We start from the raw sequence: 10,000 nt of genomic DNA, 5'->3' as shown, positions 1-10,000 counted from the left end.
ATACACCAACGACCAAAAACACCTACAAACACTTTCATTCTTCAATTTTCTTCATCTAATTGAACTCTCTCAAGTTCTATCTTCAAGTTCTAAGTGTTCTTCATAAATTCCAAAAGTTCTAGTTTCATAAAATCAAGAATACTTTCAAGTTTGCTAGCTCACTTCCAATCTTGTAAGGTGATCATCCAACCTCAAGAAATCTTTGTTTCTTACAGTAGGTTATCATTCTAATACAAGGTAATAATCATATTCAAACTTTGGTTCAATTTCTATAACTATAACAATCTTATTTCAAGTGATGATCTTACTTGAACTTGTTTTCGTGTCATGATTTTGCTTCAAGAACTTTGAGCCATCCAAGGATCCATTGAAGCTAGATCCATTTTTCTCTTTTCCAGTAGGTTCATCCAAGGAACTTAAGGTAGTAATGATGTTCATAACATCATTCGATTCATACATATAAAGCTATCTTATTCGAAGGTTTAAACTTGTAATCACTAGAACATAGTTTAGTTAATTCTAAACTTGTTCGCAAACAAAAGTTAATCCTTCTAACTTGACTTTTAAAATCAACTAAACACATGTTCTATATCTATATGATATGCTAACTTAATGATTTAAAACCTGGAAACACGAAAAACACCGTAAAACCGGATTTACGCCGTCGTAGTAACACCGCGGGCTGTTTTGGGTTAGTTAATTAAAAACTATGATAAACTTTGATTTAAAAGTTGTTATTCTGAGAAAATGATTTTTATTATGAACATGAAACTATATCCAAAAATTATGGTTAAACTCAAAGTGGAAGTATGTTTTCTAAAATGGTCATCTAGACGTCGTTCTTTCGACTGAAATGACTACCTTTACAAAAATGACTTGTAACTTATTTTTCCGACTAGAAACCTATACTTTTTTTGTTTAGATTCATAAAATAGAGTTCAATATGAAACCATAGCAATTTGATTCACTCAAAACGGATTTAAAATAAAGAAGTTATGGGTAAAACAAGATTGGATAATTTTTCTCATTTTAGCTACGTGAAAATTGGTAACAAATCTATTCCAACCATAACTTAATCAACTTGTATTATATATTATGTAATCTTGAGATACCATAGACACGTATACAATGTTTCGACCTATCATGTCGACACATCTATATATATTTCGGAACAACCATAGACACTCTATATGTGAATGTTGGAGTTAGCTATACAGGGTTGAGGTTGATTCCAAAATATATATAGTTTGAGTTGTGATCAATACTGAGATACGTATACACTGGGTCGTGGATTGATTCAAGATAATATTTATCGATTTATTTCTGTACATCTAACTGTGGACAACTAGTTGTAGGTTACTAACGAGGACAGCTGACTTAATAAACTTAAAACATCAAAATATATTAAAAGTGTTGTAAATATATTTTGAACATACTTTGATATATATGTATATATTGTTATAGGTTCGTGAATCAACCAGTGGCCAAGTCTTACTTCCCGACGAAGTAAAAATCTGTGAAAGTGAGTTATAGTCCCACTTTTAAAATCTAATATTTTTGGGATGAGAATACATGCAGGTTTTATAAATGATTTACAAAATAGACACAAGTACGTGAAATTACATTCTATGGTTGAATTATCAAAATCGAATATGCCCCTTTTTATTAAGTCTGGTAATCTAAGAATTAGGGAACAGACACCCTAATTGACGCGAATCCTAAAGATAGATCTATTGGGCCTAACAAACCCCATCCAAAGTACCGGATGCTTTAGTACTTCGAAATTTATATCATATCCGAAGGGTGTCCCGGAATGATGGGGATATTCTTATATATGCATCTTGTTATTGTCGGTTACCAGGTGTTCACCATATGAATGATTTTTATCTCTATGTATGGGATGTGTATTGAAATATGAAATCTTGTGGTCTATTGTTACGATTTGATATATATAGGTTAAACCTATAACTCACCAACATTTTTGTTGACGTTTAAAGCATGTTTATTCTCAGGTGAATATTAAGAGCTTCCGCTGTTGCATACTAAAATAAGGACAAGATTTGGAGTCCATGTTTGTATGATATTGTGTAAAAACTGCATTCAAGAAACTGATTTCGATGTAACATATTTGTATTGTAAACCATTATGTAATGGTCGTGTGTAAACAGGATATTTTAGATTATCATTATTTGATAATCTACGTAAAGCTTTTTAAACCTTTATTTATGAAATAAAGGTTATGGTTTGTTTTAAAAATGAATGCACTCTTTGAAAAACGTCTCATATAGAGGTCAAAACCTCGCAACGAAATCAACTAATATGGAACGTTTTTAATTAATAAGAACGGGACATTTCAGTTGGTATCCGAGCGTTGGTCTTAGAGAACCAGAATTTTGCATTAGTGTGTCTTATCGAGTTTGTTAGGATGCATTAGTGAGTCTGGACTTCGACCGTGTTTACTTGAAAAATGATTGCTTAACAAATTTTGTTGGAAACTATATATTTTTAACATGTGAATATTATGTGATATATTAATCTCTTAACGCGTTTGATATTATGTGATAGATGTCTACCTCTAGAACAAGTCCCATTGACTCACCTAATAATAATGAAGAGTCAAATGTAAATTGGAATGATTTGTGGACTGATTCACAAGTTCCCGAAGAGGAACCGGAAGAAGAGTCGGAACCGGAAGAAGAATCGGAACCGGAAGAAGAATCGGAACCGGATGAAGAAATAGAACCGGTGGGGGAAATAATAAAACGGTTAAGTAAAAGAAAATCCTCAACTAACCGACCAAAGTTAATTATGGTCAATGGTGTTTCCGCCAAGGAAGCAAAATATTGGGAGGATTACCAATTCTCCGATGAATCGGATTCCGACGAGAATTCCGATGATGTTATAGAAATTACCCCAACTGAATTTAAAAAGGCAAAAGAAAATAATAAGGGAAAGGGCATAAAAATAGAGAAATCTAATTCCAACCCCGATGAACTTTATATGTATCGTCAACCCCCGAAGTCCTTAAGTTGTAACAATGACCCGGGAACCTCTAAACCACCAGGTTTTTCTAAACCAATGTGGATCACGACGGCTCGTATTAGGGGAACATCATATATCCCTAGAAACTTGGCAAAACGAACCAAAACCGAAGAAGAAGAAACGAGCGAGTCGGAATAAGATAGTTGTATTCGTGTGGTGTAATATATGTAATATAGTGTTCGTATGCTTTATGATATATGTAAAAATTGCTTGTATTAATAAGTATTTTTTTATGAATCTAACTCTTGTCTATTTTACAGTTTAAAAACACAAAATGGATAGACAACCCAATATTTTAAGAGACCTACCCGGAGACATGATTGATGAAATCTTGTCTAGAGTCGGCCAGAATTCCTCGGCACAACTTTTTAAGGCGAGATCAGTTTGTAAGACATTCGAAGAACGTTCCAAGAATGTCTTGGTTTATAAGAGACTTTCGTTTGAAAGATGGGGGATATCACATTGGGAAACCCATAAGTTACGATGTGTTTACTTTGACGCATATATTGCGGGGAACCCAAATGCTATTTTACGCAACGGGTTAAGAAATTATTTTGACTCAATATATCCGAATATTGGACTTCGTGATTTAGAAAAAGCGGCTAACATGCAACATAAAGAAGCATGTTATGCTTACGGATTAGTAATGTTCGCTTCTCACCAAAGTGAGAACAAGAACATCGGGCTACAACTATTAAACAAAACGTTTCCACAAGTGACGGAGTCGGTAATTGGGGTAAGAAATGAGGTTTTTAGATTATTACGGGACTGTTGGACATTACGTAACCCTCGTCCCTTTGATGACGTTACAACACGCTGTCTTATCAACGGCCATAACGGTTATGTTGCACACGACCAAGGATGGGAAGTAGTCCTAGTAAAACCAGAATGCATGACTTGTTTCTGGACGTATGAATTACGTGTCTTTATTGCCTTTGCTGAACGACTTGTGTACTAGCTAGAATTGTCTTCACAACTATCTTGTATCAAAGTTATTGTGTGCTATATTTCATGCTTTATGTAAAATAAGCGGTATTGTAAGTTTGTAAAATATTGTATAAAAGTTTGAACGCGAAATATTATTATAATCAGTTTTTCATATAGAATTGTAGTAGTTGAATTGTATATTAGCTACTAAGTATGAACTTAACGGGTAGGTACTACCCGAATTTAAACTTATAAAACGCTAATATGAAGAAAAAGCTTTTATAAATGAGTTCATATTATGCTACGAAATACTATTAACTACTCTTAATATTCTGTATGATTAACTTGTTCCATTTAATTATTTTGAAGGAAATGGCACCGACTACTCGACACACCGTGAATATGAATGAAGAGGAATTCCGTACTTTTCTAGCTTCAAACATAGCCGCAGTACAGGCTGCGCTACATACCAACAATAACCTTGGATCTAGCAGTACAGGAAATCGTGTAGGATGCACCTACAAAGAATTCACTGCCTGCAAACCTTTGGAATTTGATGGAACCGAAGGACCGATCGGATTGAAACGGTGGACCGAGAAGGTTGAATCGGTGTTTGCCATAAGTAAGTGTACTGAAGAGGACAAAGTGAAGTACGCTACGCATACCTTCACAGGTTCTGCGTTAACATGGTGGAATACCTATCTAGAGCAAGTGGGACAAGATGATGCGTACGCACTACCGTGGTCAGCATTCAAGCACTTGATGAACGAGAAGTACCGTCCCAGAACCGAGGTCAATAAGCTCAAGACAGAACTTAGAGGGTTACGAACCCAAGGATTTGATATTACCACGTACGAAAGACGATTCACAGAATTGTGCCTATTGTGTCCGGGAGCATTCGAAGATGAGGAAGAGAAGATCGACGCGTTTGTGAAAGGATTACCGGAAAGAATCCAAGAAGATATAAGTTCACACGAGCCCGCCTCCATACAACAGGCATGTAGAATGGCTCACAAACTAGTGAACCAGATTGAAGAAAGAATTAAAGAACAGACTGCTGAAGAGGCCAATGTGAAGCAAGTCAAAAGAAAGTGGGAGGAAAACGGTGATAAGAATCACCAATACAACAACAACAGCAATTACAACAATAATCGTAACAATTATCCCAACAATCGCAACATCAATCGCAACTACAACAAACGGCCCAACAACAACAACAACAACAACAGCAACTACAACAATCATCCCAACAACAATAATAACCGCAACAACAACAACAACAATCAGAAGCAACTATGCCAAAGGTGTGAAAAGAATCACTCGGGGTTCTGCACCAAATTTTGCAACAAGTGTAAAAGAAATGGTCATAGCGCGGCGAAGTGTGAGGTCTACGGACCAGGGGTTAATAGAACGAAAGGAACAAATGGTGTCGGAACGAGTAATGGCGGAGCAAGTAGTGTCGGAGCAAGTTATGCCAATGTAGTTTGTTATAAATGTGGAAAACCAGGCCACATTATTAGAAATTGCCCGAACCAGGAGAACACGAATGGACAAGGCCGTGGAAGAGTTTTCAATATTAATGCGGTAGAGGCACAGGAAGACCCGGAGCTTGTTACGGGTACGTTTCTTATTGACAATAAATCTGCTTACGTTTTATTTGATTCGGGTGCGGATAGAAGCTATATGAGTAGAGATTTTTGTGCTAAATTAAGTTGTCCATTGACGCCTTTGGATAGTAAATTTTTACTCGAATTAGCAAATGGTAAATTAATTTCAGCAGATAATATATGTCGGAATCGAGAAATTAAACTGGTTAGCGAAACATTTAAGATTGATTTGATACCAGTAGAGTTAGGGAGTTTTGATGTGATAATCGGTATGGACTGGTTGAAAGAAGTGAAAGCGGAGATCGTTTGTTACAAAAATGCAATTCGCATTATACGAGAAAAAGGAAAACCCTTAATGGTGTACGGAGAAAAGGGCAACACGAAGCTACATCTTATTAGTAATTTGAAGGCACAAAAACTAATAAGAAAAGGTTGCTATGCTGTTCTAGCACACGTCGAGAAAGTACAAACTGAAGAAAAGAGCATCAATGATGTTCCCATTGCAAAAGAATTTCCCGATGTATTTCCGAAAGAATTACCGGGATTACCCCCACATCGATCCGTTGAATTTCAAATAGATCTTGTACCAGGAGCTGCACCAATAGCTCGTGCTCCTTACAGACTCGCACCCAGCGAGATGAAAGAACTGCAAAGCCAATTACAAGAACTTTTAGAGCGTGGTTTCATTCGACCAAGCACATCACCGTGGGGAGCTCCTGTTTTGTTTGTCAAGAAGAAAGATGGTACATTCAGGTTGTGTATCGACTACCGAGAGTTGAACAAACTTACCATCAAGAACCGCTACCCACTACCGAGAATCGACGACTTATTTGATCAACTACAAGGCTCGTCTGTTTATTCAAAGATTGACTTACGTTCCGGGTATCATCAAATGCGGGTGAAAGAAGATGATATTCCAAAGACTGCTTTCAGAACACGTTACGGTCATTACGAGTTTATGGTCATGCCGTTTGGTTTAACTAATGCACCAGCTGTGTTCATGGACCTTATGAACCGAGTGTGTGGACCATACCTTGACAAGTTTGTCATTGTTTTCATTGATGACATACTTATTTACTCAAAGAATGACCAAGAACACGGTGAACATTTGAGAAAGGTGTTAGAAGTATTGAGGAAGGAAGAATTGTACGCTAAGTTTTCAAAGTGTGCATTTTGGTTGGAAGAAGTTCAATTCCTCGGTCACATAGTGAACAAAGAAGGTATTAAGGTGGATCCGGCAAAGATAGAAACTGTTGAAAAGTGGGAAACCCCGAAAACTTCGAAACACATACGCCAGTTTTTAGGACTAGCTGGTTACTACAGAAGGTTCATCCAAGACTTTTCCAGAATAGCAAAACCCTTGACTGCATTAACGCATAAAGGGAAGAAATTTGAATGGAATGATGAACAAGAGAAAGCGTTTCAGTTATTGAAGAAAAAGCTAACTACGGCACCTATATTGTCATTGCCTGAAGGGAATGATGATTTTGTGATTTATTGTGACGCATCAAAGCAAGGTCTCGGTTGTGTATTAATGCAACGAACAAAGGTGATTGCTTATGCGTCTAGACAATTGAAGATTCACGAACAAAATTATACGACGCATGATTTGGAATTAGGCGCGGTTGTTTTTGCATTAAAGACTTGGAGGCACTACTTATATGGGGTCAAAAGTATTATATATACCGACCACAAAAGTCTTCAACACATATTTAATCAGAAACAACTGAATATGAGGCAGCGTAGGTGGATTGAATTATTGAATGATTACGATTTTGAGATTCGTTACCACCCGGGGAAGGCAAATGTGGTAGCCGATGCCTTGAGCAGGAAGGATAGAGAACCCATTCGAGTAAAATCTATGAATATAATGATTCATAATAACATTACTACTCAAATAAAGGAGGCGCAACAAGGAGTTTTAAAAGAGGGAAATTTAAAGGATGAAATACCCAAAGGATCGGAGAAGCATCTTAATATTCGGGAAGACGGAACCCGGTATAGGGCTGAAAGGATTTGGGTACCAAAATTTGGAGATATGAGAGAAATGGTACTTAGAGAAGCTCATAAAACCAGATACTCAATACATCCTGGAACGGGGAAGATGTACAAGGATCTCAAGAAACATTTTTGGTGGCCGGGTATGAAAGCCGATGTTGCTAAATACGTAGGAGAATGTTTGACGTGTTCTAAGGTCAAAGCTGAGCATCAGAAACCATCAGGTCTACTTCAACAACCCGAAATCCCGGAATGGAAATGGGAAAACATTACCATGGATTTCATCACTAAATTGCCAAGGACTGCAAGTGGTTTTGATACTATTTGGGTAATAGTTGATCGTCTCACCAAATCAGCACACTTCCTACCAATAAGAGAAGATGACAAGATGGAGAAGTTAGCACGACTGTATTTGAAGGAAGTCGTCTCCAGACATGGAATACCAATCTCTATTATCTCTGATAGGGATGGCAGATTTATTTCAAGATTCTGGCAGACATTACAGCAAGCATTAGGAACTCGTCTAGACATGAGTACTGCCTATCATCCACAAACTGATGGGCAGAGCGAAAGGACGATACAAACGCTTGAAGACATGCTACGAGCATGTGTTATTGATTTCGGAAACAGTTGGGATCGACATCTACCGTTAGCAGAATTTTCCTACAACAACAGCTACCATTCAAGCATTGAGATGGCGCCGTTTGAAGCACTTTATGGTAGAAAGTGCAGGTCTCCGATTTGTTGGAGTGAGGTGGGGGATAGACAGATTACGGGTCCGGAGATTATACAAGAAACTACCGAGAAGATCATCCAAATTCAACAACGGTTGAAAACCGCCCAAAGTCGACAAAAGAGCTACGCTGACATTAAAAGAAAAGATATAGAATTTGAAATTGGAGAGATGGTCATGCTTAAAGTTTCACCTTGGAAAGGCGTTGTTCGATTTGGTAAACGAGGGAAATTAAATCCAAGGTATATTGGACCATTCAAGATTATTGATCGTGTCGGACCAGTAGCTTACCGACTTGAGTTACCTCAACAACTCGCGGCTGTACATAACACTTTCCACGTCTCGAATTTGAAGAAATGTTTTGCTAAAGAAGATCTCACTATTCCGTTAGATGAAATCCAAATCAACGAAAAACTCCAATTCATCGAAGAACCCGTCGAAATAATGGATCGTGAGGTTAAAAGACTTAAGCAAAACAAGATACCAATTGTTAAGGTTCGATGGAATGCTCGTAGAGGACCCGAGTTCACCTGGGAGCGTGAAGATCAGATGAAGAAGAAATACCCGCATCTATTTCCAGAAGATTCGTCAACACCTTCAACAGCTTAAAATTTCGGGACGAAATTTATTTAACGGGTAGGTACTGTAGTGACCCGAAATTTTCCATGTTTATATATATTAATTGAGATTGATATTTACATGATTAAATGTTTCCAACATGTTAAGCAATCAAACTTGTTAAGACTTGATTAATTGAAATAGGTTTCATATAGACAATTGACCACCCAAGTTGACCGGTGATTCACGAACGTTAAAACTTGTAAAAAAACTATATGATGACATATATATGGTTATATATATAGTTAACATGATATTATGATAAGTAAACATATCATTAATTATATTAACAATGAACTACATATGTAAAAACAAGACTACTAACTTAATGATTTTGAAACGAGACATATATGTAACGTTTATCGTTGTAACGACATTTAATGTATATATATCATATTAAGAGATATTTGTACATCATAATATCATGATAATATAATAATTTAAAATCTCTTTTGATATTATAAACATTGGGTTAACAACATTTAACAAGATCGTTAACCTAAAGGTTTCAAAACAACACTTACATGTAACGACTAACGATGACTTAACGGCTCAGTTAAAATGTATATACATGTAGTGTTTTAATATGTATTTATACACTTTTGAAAGACTTCAATACACTTATCAAAATACTTCTACTTAACAAAAATGCTTACAATTACATTCTCGTTCAGTTTCATCAACAATTCTACTCGTATGCACCCGTATTCGTACTCGTACAATACACAGCTTTTAGATGTATGTACTATTGGTATATACACTCCAATGATCAGCTCTTAGCAGCCCATGTGAGTCACCTAACACATGTGGGAACCATCATTTGGCAACTAGCATGAAATATCTCATAAGATTACAAAAATATGAGTAATCATTCATGACTTATTTACATGAAAACAAAATTACATATCCTTTATATCTAATCCATACACCAACGACCAAAAACACCTACAAACACTTTCATTCTTCAATTTTCTTCATCTAATTGAACTCTCTCAAGTTCTATCTTCAAGTTCTAAGTGTTCTTCATAAATTCCAAAAGTTCTAGTTTCATAAAATCAAGAATACTTTCAAGTTT

This window comes from Rutidosis leptorrhynchoides, chromosome 11, assembly GCF_046630445.1.
Source record: "Rutidosis leptorrhynchoides isolate AG116_Rl617_1_P2 chromosome 11, CSIRO_AGI_Rlap_v1, whole genome shotgun sequence".
In the NCBI taxonomy this organism is placed as follows: domain Eukaryota; kingdom Viridiplantae; phylum Streptophyta; class Magnoliopsida; order Asterales; family Asteraceae; genus Rutidosis; species Rutidosis leptorrhynchoides.
This window is presented reverse-complemented; position numbering follows the sequence as displayed.